The 16,884-nt window shown below is 41.1% G+C and overlaps 1 protein-coding gene across 4 annotated transcripts in view; it reads left to right on the top strand.

Annotated features, from left to right (window-relative positions):
* YLPM1 (YLP motif containing 1) overlaps positions 1-16,884 on the top strand; it is a 75,314-nt gene that overhangs the window by 22,582 nt on the left and 35,848 nt on the right. The gene's annotated exons all lie outside the window — the stretch shown is intronic.

Raw genomic sequence — 16,884 nt, 5'->3', positions numbered from 1 at the left:
TTGTTTTTGTATCCATTCAGCCAATCTGTGTCTTTTGGTGGGAGCATTTAGTCCATTTACATTTAAGGTAATTATCGATATGTATGTTCCTATTCCCATTTTCTTAATTGTTTTGGGTTCGTTATTGTATGTCTTTTCCTTCTGTTGTGTTTCTTGCCTAGAGAAGTTCCTTTAGCATTTGTTGTAAAGCTGGTTTGGTGGTGCTGAACTCTCTCAGCTTTTGCTTGTCTGTAAACGTTTTAATTTCTCCATCAAATCTGAATGAGATCCTTGCTGGGTAGAGTAATCTTGGTTGCAGGTTTTTCTCCTTCATCACTTTAAGTATGTCCTGCCAGTCCCTTCTGGCTTGCAGAGTTTCTGCTGAAAGATCAGCTGTTAACCTTATGGGGATTCCCTTGTGTGTTATTTATTGTTTTTCCCTTGCTGCTTTTAATATGTTTTCTTTGTATTTAATTTTTGACAGTTTGGTTAATATGTGTCTTGGCATATTTCTCCTTGGATTTATCCTGTATGGGACTCTCTGTGCCTCCTGGACTTGACTGACTATTTCCTTTCCCATATTAGGGAAGTTTTCAACTATAATCTCTTGAAATATTTTCTCAGTCCCTTTCTTTTTCTCTTCTTCTTCTGGAACCCCTATAATTTGAATGTTGGTGCATTTAATGTTGTCCTAGAGGTCTCTGAGACTGTCCTCAGTTCTTTTCATTCTTTTTTCTTTCTTCTGCTCTGCAGTAGTTATTTCCACTATTTTATCTTCCACCTCACTTATCCGTTCTTCTGCCTCAGTTATTCTGCTATTGATCCCATCTAGAGTATTTTTCATTTCATTTATTGTGTTTTTAATCGTTGCTTGATTCATCTTTAGTTCTTCTAGGTCCTTGTTAACTGTTTCTTGCATTTTGTCTATTCTATTTCCAAGATTTTGGATCGTCTTTACTATCATTATTCTGAATTCTTTTTCAGGTAGACTGCTTATTTCCTCTTCATTTGTTAGGTCTGGTGGGTTTTTATCTTGCTCCTTCACCTGCTGTGTGTTTTTCTGTCTTCTCATTTTGCTTATCTTACTGTGTTTGGGGTCTCCTTTTTGCAGGCTGCAGGTTCGTAGTTCCCATTGTTTTTGGTGTCTGTCCCCAGTGGCTAAGGTTGGTTCAGTAGGTTGTGTAGGCTTCCTGGTGGAGGTGACTAGTGCCTGTGTTCTGGTGGATGAGGCTGGATCTTGTCTTTCTGGTGGGCAGGTCCACGTCTGGTGGTGTGTTTTGGGGTGTCTGTGGACGTTTTATGATTTGAGGCAGCCTCTCCGCTAATGGGTGGCGTTGTGTTCCTGTCTTGCTAGTTATTTGGCATAGGGTGTCCAGCACTGTAGCTTGCTGGTCATTGAGTGAAACTGGGTGCTGGTGTTGAGATGGAGATCTCTGGAAGATTTTCGCCGTTTGATATTATGTGGAGCTGGGAGGTCTCTTGTGGACCAGTGTCCTGAAGTTGGCTCTCCCACCTCAGAGGCACAGCACTGACTCCTGGCTCCTCAATTTGGGCTTATTCGTTGTCTCTTCATGTATTCCACAGATGCAGGGTCCATCAAGTTGATTGTGGAGCTTTAATCCGCTGCTTCTGAGGCTGCTGGGAGAGATTTCCCTTTCTCTTCTTTGTTCTCACAACTCCCGGGTCTCAGCTTTGGATTTGGCCCCTCCTCTGTGTGTAGGTCGCCGGAGGGCGTCTGTTCTTCACTCAGACAGGACAGGGTTAAAGGAGCAGCCGCTGTGGGGAGTTTGGCTCACTCAGGCCGGGGGGGAGGGAGGGGCAAGGAGTGCGGGGGCGAGCCTGCAGCGGCAGAGGCCGGCGTGACATTGCGCCAGCCCGAGGCGCGCCGTGCGTTCTCCCAGGGAAGCCGTTTGTGGATCCCGGGACCCCAGCAGTGACGGGCTGCACAAGTTCCCCGGAAGGGGGGCGTGGACAGTGACCTGCGCTCGCACACAGGCCTCGTGGCAGCGGCAGCAGCCCCAGCGTCCCACGCCCGTCTCTGTGGTCCGCGCTTTCAGCCGTGGTTCGCGCCCGTCTCTGGAGCTCCCTTAAGCAGCGCTCTTAATCCCCTCTCCTCGCTCACCAGGAAACAAAGAGGGAAGAAAAAGTCTCTTGCCTCTTCGGCAGGTCCAGACCTTTTCCCGGACTCCCTCCCGGCTAGCTGTGGCGCATTAGCCCCTTCAGGATGTGTTCATGCCGCCAGCCCCAGTCCTCTCCCTGTGCTCCGACTGGAGCCCGAGCCTCAGCTCCCAGCGCCGCCCGCCCCGGCGGGCAAGCAGACAAGCCTCTCGGGCTGGTGAGTGCCGGTTGGCACCGATCCTCTGTGCGGCAGTCTCTCCACTTTGCCCTACCCAGGTACGTGGGGAGTTTCTTGCCTTTTGGTAGGTCTGAGGTTTTCTGCCAGCGTTCAGTAGGTGTTCTGTAGGAGTTGTTCCACGTGTAGCTGTATATCTGGTGTATCTGTGGGGAGGAAGGTGATCTCCGCTCATTCTCATTTCTTTACAGTATTTTATTGTATGAATATATCACAATTTGTTTATCCATTCTAATATTGATGGTCATTTAAGTTTTTGGTGGTTATTATGAAAAACACTGCTTTATGTCTTTGGTGCTGTATATGTCCCTTTAGGGGTGTGTGTGTGTGTGTGTGTGTGTGTATTTAATTTTGTTTAGATATATGCCAAGGACGGGAATTGCTTGGTCATAAGAGTACAAATATGTTCTGCTTTGAGAGATATCGTCAAACAGTTTTCCAAAGTGGTTGTGTCAGTTTACACTCTCACCACCAGTGTTTCTGTATTCCAGTTTTTTTGTATCCTCATTAGTACTTGGTGTTATTAAACTTTAAAATTTTAGCAATCTTGGTGGATGTCTAGTGGTATTGTAATATGGCTTTAATTTATATTTCCCTGATGACGAATGAGATTGACTTCCATTCCATTTGATTTTCGTTCAGTTGGATTTCCTCTTTTATGAAATGCTGATTCAAGTCTTTTCCCTGTTTTTCTGTTGGGTTATGTTTTTTTCTTATTGGTTTGTAAGAGTCCTTTATATATACTAGATATCAGTTCATATGTCTAGATTGTCTTGACTATTTCTCACTCTGCAGCACTTTTTGCATTCTTATCCTTCAGTATACTAAAAGAAAGTAGTCTTCACTTTACCATCTAGATGGTCCATAGGAACTTTTAAAGAAATATTCATTTAGGGGCTTCCCTGGTGGCGCAGTGGTTGAGAGTCCGCCTGCCGATGCAGGGGACACGGTTCGTGCCCCGGTCTGGGAAGATCCCACATGCCACGGAGCAGCTGGGCTCGTGGGCCATGGCCGCTGAGCCTGCACATCCGGAGCCTGTGCTCCACAACGGGAGAGGCCACAGCAGTGAGGGGCCCACGTACCGCCAAAAAAAAATATATCTATATATATATTTTTAAAATTAATTTATTTATATTTTAGCTGCGCCGGGTTTTAGTTGCGGCATGCGCAGTCTTTAGTTGCAGCATGCTGACTGTTAGTTGCAGCATGCAGGCTTCTTAGTTGCAGTTGTGGACTCTTAGTTACGGCACGTGAACTCTTAAATGCGGCATGCATGTGGGATCTAGTTACCCAACTCAGGATTGAACCCGGGCCCCCTGCATTGGGAACATGGAGTCTTACCCCCTGGACCACCAGGGAAGTCCTGGAACCTTTTTATTTTTTTAATTTAAAAGTAATTTTACAAAGGCATAATGAAAACAACTTACTAGAAATTTTAATTAAATTTTTTAAAATTTATTTATTTATTTTTGTCTGCGTTGGGTCTTCGTTGCTGCACGTAGGCTTTCTCTAGTTGCGGCGAGCGGGGGCTACTCTTCGTTGAGTTGCGTGGGCTTCTCATTGCGGTGGCTTCTCTTGTTGAGCATGGGCTCTAGGCGTGTGGGCTTCAGTAGTTGTGGCACGTGTGCTCAGTAGTTGTGGCTTGTGGGCTCTAGAGCGCAGGCTCAGTAGTTGTGACGCACGGGCTTAGTTGCTCTGTGGCATGTGGGATCTTCCCGGACCAGGGCTCAAATCCATGTCCACTGCATTGGCAGGAGGCCCTTAACCACTGCGCCACTAGGGAAGCCCCTAAAAATTTTAAAAGAGTAAAACTCTTTGCATCAAGTAAATTTTGACACACAAACATTATAGAAGATGAAATAATTCTGTCACATATTCTTTTAGCAAAGCAGAGTGGTCCAGGTTCTTGCCAAAAATACGTGATGAAGTCTTTCCTGTTTAATAACTAACTGGATGACGATACCACATTTCCTTTCTGTCCTTAGAAATATATTGTTCACTCATCTGTCTTGAGTTTGAGAATATTCATCTAGGATATTGTCATCCGAGGACTCATGGTCAGAGATTTTGCTTGTATGATTAATTTCACATCTTTATTAGGACCTAGAGTGTAGCTGTCTCTGCATTTATCTTTTGATTCATTTAATAATTTTTTTTTCTTTTGTGGTACGCGGGCCTCTCACTGTTGTGGCCCTTCCTGTTGCGGAGCACAGGCTCCGGACGCACAGGCTCAGCGGCCACGGCTCATGGGCCCAGCCACTCCGCAGCATGTGGGATCTTCGCAGACCGGGGCACGAACCCATGTCCCCTGCATTGGCAGGCGGACTCTCAACCACTGCGCCACCAGGGAAGCCCTAATAATTTTTTTAAAATAAATTTATTTATTTATTTTATTTTTGGCTGCGTTGGGTCTTCATTGCTGTGTGCAGGCTTTCTCTAGTTCTGTCGAGCGGGGGCTACTCTTCATTGCAGTGCGTGGGCTTCTCATTGTGGTGGCTTCTCTTGTTACGGAGCATGGGCTTTAGGCACGCGGGCTTCAGTAGTTGTGGCTCGTGGGCTCTAGAGCGTGGGCTCAGTAGTTGTGGCGCACGGGTTTAGTTGCTCTGCGGCATGTGGGATCTTCCCGGACCAGGACTTGAACCTGTGTTCCCTGCGTTGGTGGATGGATTCTTAACCACTGCGCCACCAGGGAAGGCCCGTCTAATAGTTTTGACACAACTTTCTCTGTCACTTTTCTTTGTCAGGAAATGAAAATTTCTGAATTCTCAGTTGTGCTCAATGAAGCCTAAAAGCAGGCTGCAATATTTGGGGCAATGCAAGGAGGGGTGACAGCTTATTTTACAATTCTATCATTCTTTTGTTGTCTTTGTATTTTGATCTTTAGCATAGTTGGGGATAATTGATAAGGAATGATGAGTAATAATGAATTCTAGGATAAGAAGATCACAAAATGTTTCAATATATAGAAAGAAGATCCCATAATGTATCTTAGGTTTATGAAAGAATTCAGTGGACCTATATGGTAATTGCAAGATAATGTAAACTTCATTCTATTTTTCAAAAAGTAAATTTTCTCTTTGTTCTTAGGAAAGCCTGTAGGAAGAAAAAAGTCATGAAATATCAATCCTTACAAATAGAACTGTTTTTAAAAAACTCAAAAACTATAATTGATTCCAGTGAACCCAAATGAACCCCAAGGGTTAATGGTATCTTTTTTTGTTTGTTTGTTTGTTTGTGGTACGCGGGCCTCTCACTGTTGTGGCCTCTCCCATTGCGGAGCACAGGCTCCGGACGCGCAGGCTCAGTGGCCATGGCTCACGGGCCCAGCCACTCCACGGCATGTGGGATCTTCCCAGACCGGGGCATGAACCTGTATCCCCTGCATCGGCAGGCGGACTCTCAACCACTGCGCCACCAGTGAAGCCCAGTGGTATCTTTTGATTAATAGAAATTCTTGATTTTTTTTTTTTTTTTTTTTTTTTTTTTTTTTTTTTTTGCTGTACGCGGGCCTCTCACTGCTGTGGCCTCTCCCGTTGCGGAGCACAGGCTCCGGACACACAGGCTCCGCGGCCATGGCTCGCGGGCCCAGCCGCTCCGCGGCATGTGGGATCTTCCGGGATCGGGGCACGAACCCGTGTCCCCTGCATCGGCAGGCGGACTCTCAACCACTGCGCCACCAGGGAAGCCCAAATTCTTGATTTTTTAAATTTAGTAGTCTAATTTATTGATCTTTTCTTTATGGTTAGTGCCTTTTCATGTGCTGTTTAAGAGATCTTTGCTTACTCCAAGGCCATAAATACATTATTGTATTTGTTTTCTTTTATTGTTTTACCTTTCTATTTTAAAATCAACAATCCATATAGAATTGATTTTTCTGTTAATGTGTAGTATGAGGTAGGGTAAAGTTCATTGTTTTCCATATGGCTATCAAGTTGACCCCAGTACCATTTATTGAAAAAGCCATCCTTTTCTTACTACTTTACAGTGTCTCCATCATAAATCAAGTGACTATATATGTGGATTTGTCTTTGGACTCTGTTACTTTGGTTTATTTGTCTATCCTTGCACCAGTGTCAAATAGTTTTAATTACTGTAGCTTCATAATAAATCTTGATATCTCTTAGTGTAAGTCCTCCAGTTCTATGTTTCTAGATCAGGGATTTTCTGTGAAGGGCTGAATGGTAAATATTTTTAGGCTTTGTGGGCCATGTTTGGTCTCTGTCAAATATTTTTCTTTCTTCCTTTTTTTCTTTCTTTCTTTTTTAACCTATAAAAATATTTTAAAAGTCAGTCTTAACTGGGTTTGGCCCTGGGCCGTAGTTTGCTGACCCCTGATCTAGATTGTCTTGACCATTCTTGGTCCTTTCTGTTTCCCATATAATGCTTAGAAGCAGCTTGTCAGTTTTCAAAAAACCGCTGGAATTTTGCTGAACATTGCATAGACTCTATTGACCATGTTGAGGAAGAACTGACATTTTAATAATATCAAGGCTTCTGATCAGTTATACCTATTTTTGATTAGTTTTAGGATTGGAATTGTGACCTCTTCCATTCTGTAGCTGTCTTACTAGGTTTAACAAGGGACTATGAACACCATAATTTTTCTTAATGCTTCCATTTGCCATGGCTTTTCCTGTTTATAGTGATTATTTCTCTTCGGAATTTTGATTTTAGGATCTTGGTTATACATATTAGAAAATGGCATTATTTCACATGAAAACTAAAAGGGCAGGAATTTGATTCCAGAATTTAAAATCTTGTAATTACCGTGGTCTGCTGATGTGAATGTGTTTATATATTGTGATAATCAGACATTATCTTGTTTAAGGGTATTTGTATTTCTGCATCCCTCTTTAAGTTTTTGTACCCAATTTGGAGTATATTTTTTGTATCAAGTTTTGAAATTTTTATACCTAGTTCTAATGGTTTCATACCTAGTTTTAGGGATATTATTTTTTAGAAGTTTATGAAATACCTAACTGTACAAGCAAAAATTTTCAAAATATTTAAACACCAGATATTTGTCTTTTTTTCTTTTCATCTAACCAATGTACAATGCGTGTGTTTTTGTGTGGTTGTATTTAGTGAATGTATACTACGTTTGTACTTTATTTCCAGTACGTTTTTATATGTTAAAAAGGTCATAGTAGTTCATTGTGTTGATGTAAAGATGGCTTATTTTCGTACATATGTTTAATATGAGTATCTCTTAATATATTTATTCCAAAGGCCTAAAAGCTCTTTACTTTTATAAATCAAAAAGGTTTTGATAGTCTGACATTTTTAACATCCTTGAACTTTGAAAAATTTGAAGTGCAGTATTGATAACTAATTTCCATTTATATGTAGTGTTGAAAGTATATTTCAATTGGTTTAACATATTCTGACTCCCCAAATAAAAATAAAATGATGACCCTTGGCTCCTGGTTAACAATTAAATCTAAAAGCAAAGCACCCTACCTTTTCATAAACACTGCATATTATATATGCAGGCATGAGGCTTACAGAAGTGAGTTCATTACGTTTTACAACTTTTCCGCCATGTTCACTTCTTCTATATCTTCACACCTTTTAGTGCCTCCTGCTTTCTTTATCCTTCCCTCTGGCCTTTGCATATGCTCTTTTCCTTGTTTGGAATCCCCTTTCTGTCATTTTTTGCTTTATCAATTCCTACTTTTCCTGCCCTGGGGATGACACTTCTATAATTATGTGTCGAGATCTTTCAGTGAGTCAGACATTGGGGATACTTAAGTGAGCAAGACCAACATGCCCCATATTTCTCGAATTCTGTTCTAACTGTTGATTTACTTGTTTCATTCTTCTTATGGACTGTGAACTCCTTGAGGCTAGGTATCAGTTTATTTCCAGCACTAACACAGTACATGACAATTAGTAGGTGTTCAATAAATGTTGCTTATGTCAGAATGTCTTAGTTATGGGTAAAATTCTCAAGGCATTCACAGTTTAGTTGGAAAGCAGTTCATTCATATTCAGAATTTGATTATAACACTAGCTAACATGTTGAAAAGTGTTCTTATACTGACTTGTGTATTATATATAGTCTTATCACTTATATGAACTAAAAATTGCTGAATTCAATACAAAACAGATGACTTTACATATCTTTAATGACCTAAGGTGTTATTTCAGACACTTTGAATTAATAAATGTAACTTCAAGAAAAGGAACCAAATCATCACAAAACCTGAAATGGCATACTTTTTTTCCTTCATAAATATGTGGTCTTTATCTTTAGCATTGCAACGTACCTGTTTTTGGGGGGGCTGTATCACGCAGCTTGTGGGATCTTAGTTCCCTGAACAGGGATCAAAGTGGAAGCTCAGAGTCCTAACCAGGAGTTCCCTGTGACATAGTTTTGTCAAGCACCTGGTCAGCTCCTTTCCTCTTTGTCCAACAATAGCTGTGTCAAGCCTTCACTATTTTGCATAGACCATCTGTGCTAATGCTGCTTTCTCCGTCTTAGCAAACATTATTATTTCTCTTTGTATCTTTCATTTAGCTTCCTGCTTCACAGAGAGAATCAAGGCTTTCAGGCCCAGTGAAACTCACTTCCAGGCCTTACCATTACTTAAGTTGCCATCCTTATCTTTCTTGTAGTCTCAGAAGAAGCCCTTTTCCTGGTTAGGGCTAACACTCTCTGTGTGTCTTTTAAAGAAATACATTTTACATTTTTATCAAAGTGATACATACGCATAGTTTTTTAAAAATCAAGATAAACAACCACCCACTGCCCCAAACCACCCTAGACGTGTTTCCTAATGACATCTTTTAATTCTTTAGCTGTTTCTTTTGGTAGTTACCTTCATATCACTAAATAATGTGTTGCTCCTTTCTTGACTTATACATGTATACTTATACATTAGATACTACATGTTTACTTCCTATTCTGATAGATAAAAGTTTAGTTCTTATACTGTTCTCTAACCCCATCTGCCCAATATATTTATTTCATTCAGTAAATAATGTTCATAGAGGCAAGCGGTGTACTGTGATTACATTTCCTTTAGCATAATAACTTTTTTAGAATTTCCAATTGCCTTTCTTCTTGCAACATCTTTTTTAAAAAATATTTTATTTATTTATTCGGCTGCATTGGGTCTTAGTTGTGGCGCGCAGGATCTTGTTGCAGTGTATGGGCTCTTAGTTGTGGCACACAGGCTTCTCTAGTTGTGGCACACAGACTTCTCTCTAGCTGTGGCATGTGGGCTCTCTAGTTGTGATGTGCAGTCTCAGTAGTTGTGGCACGCGGGCTTAGCCCCTGGACCACCAGGTAAGTCCCTCTTCTTACAGCATCTTTAAAATAATCCTCCAACTCCAGTCTCAAAAGCAACATCTCTTTTTCTCTTGATATCTCTCCCCCAGATTCATGCATTCTCTTGCTTTTGCCTGGGCTGGTTGGCTGGTTTGCTGCTCTCAAGATCTGTCATATGGCTGTTACTCCAGCATTTCCCTTGACTCTCCTTCTAGATTGGATTCACTGTTTACTGAATCTCATGGCTTCCAGTTTGTGGTTTAGTGCCTCCTTTTCCTGGAGTGCATGCTCAACTAAGAAATTGTGGGTTGGAGTTTCCTGAGCCCTTGCATGCCTGAAAATGTTTTAATCTAACCTCACACTTGATTAGTAATTTGGATATATAATTTGAGGTTGAATATATTTTTATTATAATTTATGTAAACTAAAAAAACAAAAGAAAACAAAAAGTTTACCCATTTTTCCCACCTCCACACCCTGCCTCTGGCAGCCATCAGTCTGTTCTCCGTATCTATGAGCTTGGTTTTTTAATTAATTAAAATTTTTTTAAGATTCCAAATATAAGAGAGATCATACAGTATGTCTTCCTCTGACTTATTTCACTTAGCATAATGCTCTGCAGGTCCATTTATATCGTTGCAAACGAAAAGATTTCATTGTTTTTTGCGGCTGAATAATATTCCATTGAATGTATATACCACATCTTCGTTATCCATTCATCCATCAATGGACACTTAGGTTGTTTCCATACCTCATCTATTGTAAATGATGCTGCATTGAACATGGGGTTGGGGGGAGGTGCATATATCTTTTTGAGTTAGTTTTTTCATTTTCTTCCAATAAATACCCAGAAGTGGAAATGCTGGGTCATATGATAGTTCTATTTTTAATATTTTGAAGAGCCTTCATACTGTTTTCCATAGTGGGCTTCACCAGTTTTCATTCCTACCAATAGTACACAAGGATTCCCTTTTCTCTGTATCCTTGCCAACACTTGTTATTTCTAGTCTTTTTTTTTTTTTTTGCGGTATGCGGGCCTCTCACTGTTGTGGCCTCTCCCATTGCAGAGCACAGGTTCCGGACACGCAGGCTCAGCGGCCATGGCTCACGGGCCCAGCTGCTCTGCGGTATGTGGGATCTTCCCGGACCGGGGCACGAACCCGTGTCCCCTGCACTGGCAGGGGGACTCTCAACCACTGCACCATCAGGGAAGCGCCATTTCTAGTCTTTTTGATAATAGCCTTTCTAACAAATGTAAAGTACTATCTCATTTTGGTTTTGATTTGCATATCCCTGATGATTAGTGATGTAGGGCATCTTTTCATGATGTCTTCTTTGGAAAGACATCTGTGTATCTTCTTTGGAAAGACATCTGTGTATCTTCTTTGGAAAAATGTCATTTGTCTGTTGGAAAAGTGTCTTTGATCTTCTGCTCATTTTAAAATCATATTGTTTCTTTTTTTGCTGTTGTATGAGTTCTTTATATATTTTGGAATTAGCCCCTTATCAGATACATGATTTGCAAATATTTTCTCCCATTCAGTAGGCTGCCTTTTCATTTTATTGATGGTTTGCTTTGCTGTGCAGAAGCTTTTTAGTTTGATGTAGTCCCACTTTATTTTTGCTTTTGTTGTTTTGCTTTTTTTTTTAAGTAAGCTTTTTTAAAATTTTTATTTACTTTATTTATTTTTGGCTGCATTGGGTCTTCACTGCTGCACACAGGCTATTCTCTAGTTGTGGCGACCAGGGGCTACTCTTCGTTGAGTTGTGTGGGCTTCTCATTGTGGTGTCTTGTTGTGTAGCGCAGGCTCTAGGTGCTTGGGCTTCTGTAGTTGTGGCACGCGGGCTCAGTAGTTATGGCTTGCAGGCTCAGTAGTTGTGATGCATGGGCTTAGTTGCTCCACGGCATGTGGGATCTTCCCAGACCAGGGCTCAAACCCATGTTCCCTGCATTGGCAGGCAGATTCTTAACCACTACACCACCAGGGAAGTCCCTGTTGCTTTGCTTCTGGTGACAGAATCAAAAAATCATTGCCAAGATCTATGTCAAGGAGCCTACTGCCTATATTTCTTCTAGGAGTTTCATGGTTTCAGATCTTACACTCAAGTCTTTCATCTATTTGTTTTTCTTTCATCTATTTTGAGTTAATTTTTGTGTATGGTGTAAGGTAATAGTCCAGTTTCATTCTTTTGCATGTGGCTGTCCAGTTTTACCGATACCATTTATTGAAGAGACTATCCTTTCTCCATTGTATTTATATTCTTGGCTCCTTCATCATGAATTAGTATAAACATGGGTTTATTTTTAGGTTCTTTATTCTGTTCCATTGATATGTGTGTTTGTTTTTGTACCATACTATTTAATACTGTTTATATACTGTTTACTGAAGTTGAACATAATTTAGGATCAGCGTTTAATGTCAAGGTTTTAGGGTCAGCGAGCATTCTCTTTTCTTTTTTTTTTTGAGGTACGCGTGCCTCTCACTGTTGTGGCCTCTCCCGTTGCGGAGCGCAGGCTCAGCGGCCATGGCTCACGGGCCCAGCCGCTCCGCGGCATGTGGGATCTTCCCGGACCGGGGCATGAACCCGTGTTCCCTGCATCGGCAGGCGGACTCCCAACCACTGCGCCACCAGGGAAGCCCCCTCTTTTCTTCTGTTACCTAGTGTAGCTGTTGTACTGTTTTGATTCTTTTCCTTTTTAGATGGTTTCTCCCTACTGCCAGAATCTTTTTATTTAATCCGTTTTCTTTTAGTATTTTATAGTGGTTTTTGTTTGTTTAGTTTTATTGACTGTACTGGATACTTAGTGAGCTGGGCCCTTTCCATCTGGAGATTAGAGTCTCTTAACTCTGGGAAATTTCTTTGTCCTATTTCTTCATTTATTTATTTATGTACTCTTATTTTCTGTTTTTATCTTTCTGGAACTCTTCATTTGTAGGATTTGGACCTCTTGGATTGATCATATTTGTCTCTATTCTCTCTCATTTTGTTGTACTTTCTGAGATACTTCTAATCCTTTTATTGCGTTTTTTTAAATTTTGAGAATTAAAAAACAGTTCTACAGTTCTGGTTCTGATCCTTTTTTTAAAATAAATTTATTCATTTATTTATTTTTGGCTGCATTGGATATTCATTGCTCTGCACAGACTTTCTCTAGTTGCAGTGAGTGGGGGCTACTCTTTTTTGTTTGTTTGTTTTGTGGTACACAGGCCTCTCACTGTCGTGGCCTCTCCCCTTGTGGAGCACAGGCTCCGGACGCACAGGCTCAGCGGCCATGGTTCACGGGCCCAACCGCTCCGCGGCATGTGGGATCTTCCCGGACCGGGGCATAACCCGTGTCCCCCGCATCGGCAGGCACACTCTCAACCACTGCGCCACCAGGGAAGCCCACGGGGGCTACTCTTCATTGTGGTGTGCATGCTTCTAGTTGCAATGGCTTCTCTTGTTGCAGAGCACAGGCTCTAGGTGCCTGGGCTTCAGTAGTTGTGGCTCGCGGGCTCTAGAGCGCAGGCTCAGTAGTTGTGGTGCAGGGGCTTAGTTACTCCACGGCATGTGGGATCTTCCCAAACCAGGGCTCAAACCCATGTCCCCTGCATTGGCAGGTGGATTCTTAACCACTGTGCCACCAGGGAAGTCCTGATCCTTTTTTATATATAGCAAATTGTTGTCAATTTACTGATACAGTATCTTTAAGAATGTCTCTGAGGATAATACTAACTTGAGGGTTGTTTCTTTTTAAGTTCTTTTCTGTTTTTTTTTGTTTTGTTTTTTTTGCATATGTCTGTTTCCTCCAGATCTATGTTCTGTTTATCTTTGGTCTCTTCTTTTCATTTTGGAGACATTTCTCAAATACATTGTGATCTCTGGTTGTCCATTTATGTTTAAGAGTGGGAGACACTGAAGCTGATTGGGAGCTCTGTGTGTATGTAGAGGGCTAACCAATTGTCAGACTTTGCTTTAGGTGATAGGGCAAAACCTGTGCTAACGCTACGGGACTCTCAAATTCAGGCATTTAGAGACATTCAAGACCAGGGAAAGGCTGATCAGTGGTTCTGAATATAGATTTTAATTTACATAATTTTAGCCCCAAGTCTTACTTGTCTTTCCCCAGCATCCCTGGATTCTGAAAGTCCTGATCCTCTCTGGGTTTCTGTGGGCAGGCCAGCCCCATTTTGATTGTATCCTTCTCTGCTACCAGCACTCTAAACTGCGGCTTCTTCCTGTTCCATATGTTACCACTCATGTTTGTTCTTTGTCTTCCAGAATTTAAAAACAAAATTCTCATCTACTGGTAGCCCCTTCTCTCTGTTTATAGTGACTTTATGTATTTTAATTTTTATTTATTTATTTTTAAAACGTTATTTATTTATTTATTTCTGCATTGGGTTTTCGTTGCTGCACGTGGGCTTTCTCTAGTTGTTGCGAGCGGGGGCTACTCTTCGTTGCAGTACGCGGGCTTCTTATTGCGGTGGCTTCTCTTGTTACAGAGCACCGGCTCTAGGCACGCAGACTTCAGTAGTTGTGGCTCTTGGGCTCTAGAGCGCAGGCTCAGTAGTTGTGGCGCATGGGCTTAGTTGCTCCGCGGCATGAGTTTATGTATTTTTTAATTCCTTGCGATGACTCTATATAGTGTCAACTTGGCTGGGCTGAAGTACATTTTCCAGCCATGTTTCTTTCTTTCTTCTATGTTTCTTATTAGGGTGGGTCACAGGGGAGATTTTTGTATCTAACATGAAACATTTATCCCTGGACAACCAGAAATTTTCTAACCCTTTCCCCAGAAAAGATTATAAAGCCCCTTTTTTGTCTTTGGGGAAATCGTCATTCTCCCTAGCTGGTTTACATCCCCTCTTTGATATTCTGTAACTTAAATTCTGAGATATAAAGCTAGCTAGTACTAATACATCTTATGTTAGATGATAAGGAAGAAAAATCAATCAAAAATATTTGACTAATAAATATATATTTAAACATTTAATATCAAACGTTAAGGAAGAAATATTCGTAATTATCACAGCCCTTATTTCAGCAACTGGTCATGTAATTACAGTTGGTATTTATAACTTGCCTTCTTCCTCTACTTAATCCATATTCCCTTTGCTCTCAGTGAGCACCTCAGCTGGTCTTGGTTCCTTGTCTGGTGGAGTGACCCAAACCTTCATTTTTGAAAGGTTTGAGCTATTCTCAACCCTGCCTGAATTGAGTTATTGTAGTTTTCTGTTGACTTTAATCACAGAACATGGAAGTACTAAGGGGTGTCCTAGAGGATCTCCTCCATTCCAGACATACTCCTCACCCTCACTGTGTAGAAATAACCCAATTTCCCCTTGAAGGACAGGATTAATCCCCCCCAGCCAGTACAATAACTCCCTTTTTTGCTTGTTGATTCAGAACCTAAAGTGGCTAGATGGCAGTCTGAACTGGAGTTTAATAGAGTCATTGTTGTGTCCCCTGATAGACGCATTCTCCCTTTGAAACTAAGACTTCTAGGTCACCAAAGACTGATGTCACAGGGATGGGAAGTTAATATTTTGCTGAAACCGAATTTATTACTTTCATTTATTTCCCTAACAAATGAAAGAAAAACCCTTCTATTTCTCATTAGAGGCATGAAAGGCATCACCATCACCGAAGCCAAAAACCTTGGAACCATCCTAAATTCTTCCTTTTCCATTATTTTAATCCCACATGTTAGAAAATTTATCAGCTTTACTTTCCTTCACATCTCTCACTTTTACCTCCTCCTTTACATCCTCAAATCAATCACTGCCTTAGAACAGACTTCACCTTCACTTACTCAAATTGTAGAGACAATCTACAGTTAGCTTTTCCCACTTATCCATCTACTACTTTTCTGCTAGAGAAATCTTTTAAAAATCACGTCATATTTAGTGGCTCTACGTGCTTAAGGTAATTTCCAACTCCTTACCCAGCTGAATTAATTCATCTGTTGTAACAGAGATCCAAAGTCACATGGCTTTAACACGTTAGAAGTTTATTCTCTCTCAGGACTTGTATGGTGGCTCTACAGTGTCAAGAATCCAGGTTCCTTCTGACTTGTTACTTTACCATCTCTTAGTATGTTGCCCTTATCTACATGGTTCAGGATGCCTCACCACCATGTCAGAGCCAGCATGAAAAAGAAAATGGTGAAGAGAAGGATGTGTTCTTCCCTTTAAGTTTACAACCTGGAAGGATGTGTAAATCATTTTCACTCTCAGCTCATTGGCCAGAACATGGCTAAAAGTTCCAACTGCCAGAGAGTTTTGGAAAAAGAGTTTTTAGTCTGGCTATCCTTATGTCTAGCTAGTAATGGAGAGGCTCAATTACTGTAGAAAAAGGGGGAATGAATATTGGAGGTGTACCAGTAGTCCATGCCACCGAGGTATACAAGGTCTTCTGGAGATTGACCCTTGCCTGCCTCTTTACCTTATCTCTTAGTGTGCTGCTTTTCCACTCCTTCTCCTTTCCTAGGTGTCCTAGACTTTGTTTCCTCTTCCTTTCAGCCATGCTAAACTGTTTGCCAAACATGCCATGCTGGTATGTGTTTCTCTGCCTTTCCTCATAATGCTTCCTTAGCCTGAGATGTCCTTGCCACCCACTCCCGTCATCTCCAATACTCTCTGTTAACCTGATCTCTGAGAATTTGTTTTTCAAGAGTTAACTTAAGCATCTCCTATTATATAAAGCCTTTATTGGAGAGCACCACCTTCACCCTGGTAGAACTGACCACTCTCTCCTCTGTTGCCCTTATTATATGCAGATAGACTTTAGTCATTGTACCTTCTGGCAGTTATTTACACTTAGATTCTTTCTTTTCCATTGTAAACGCTTTGAGGGTAAAGAAGACATTTTATTCACGTATCCCTTGGATGTAGCATAGTGCCTGACAGAGGATATACACTAAATATTTACCGAATATGCAAGTGGGTCTATAGCAAAAATATCTCTGTCCAGATTTTTAAATGTCAGGGCATGCTCTTAAGGCATAGCTGGCTGCTGTTTTTTAAACTTTTGTCAGTTAGTCAAGATGATAATGTTAGCTCCAACAATATCTATAATCATCCTATATTATCTTGTTAATTGTTTCATATTTAGTTTTTAGTTATAATTTAACTCTAAAAGTACTCTCAGAATTAGCTACGGGACTTTTTTTTCTGTTTGAAATGAGTGGACTTTTCTGTCTACTAAGGCACAATATTTATAATTGCTTTTTAACAATTCAGCATATCCGTGACTTGCTGCAGGAGATTTTTCCTGAGACCTTCTGAGCTCTGCC

The sequence above is a fragment of the Mesoplodon densirostris genome, chromosome 4 (assembly GCF_025265405.1).
Source record: "Mesoplodon densirostris isolate mMesDen1 chromosome 4, mMesDen1 primary haplotype, whole genome shotgun sequence".
NCBI classification, from domain to species: domain Eukaryota; kingdom Metazoa; phylum Chordata; class Mammalia; order Artiodactyla; family Ziphiidae; genus Mesoplodon; species Mesoplodon densirostris.
This window is presented reverse-complemented; position numbering and strand designations above follow the sequence as displayed.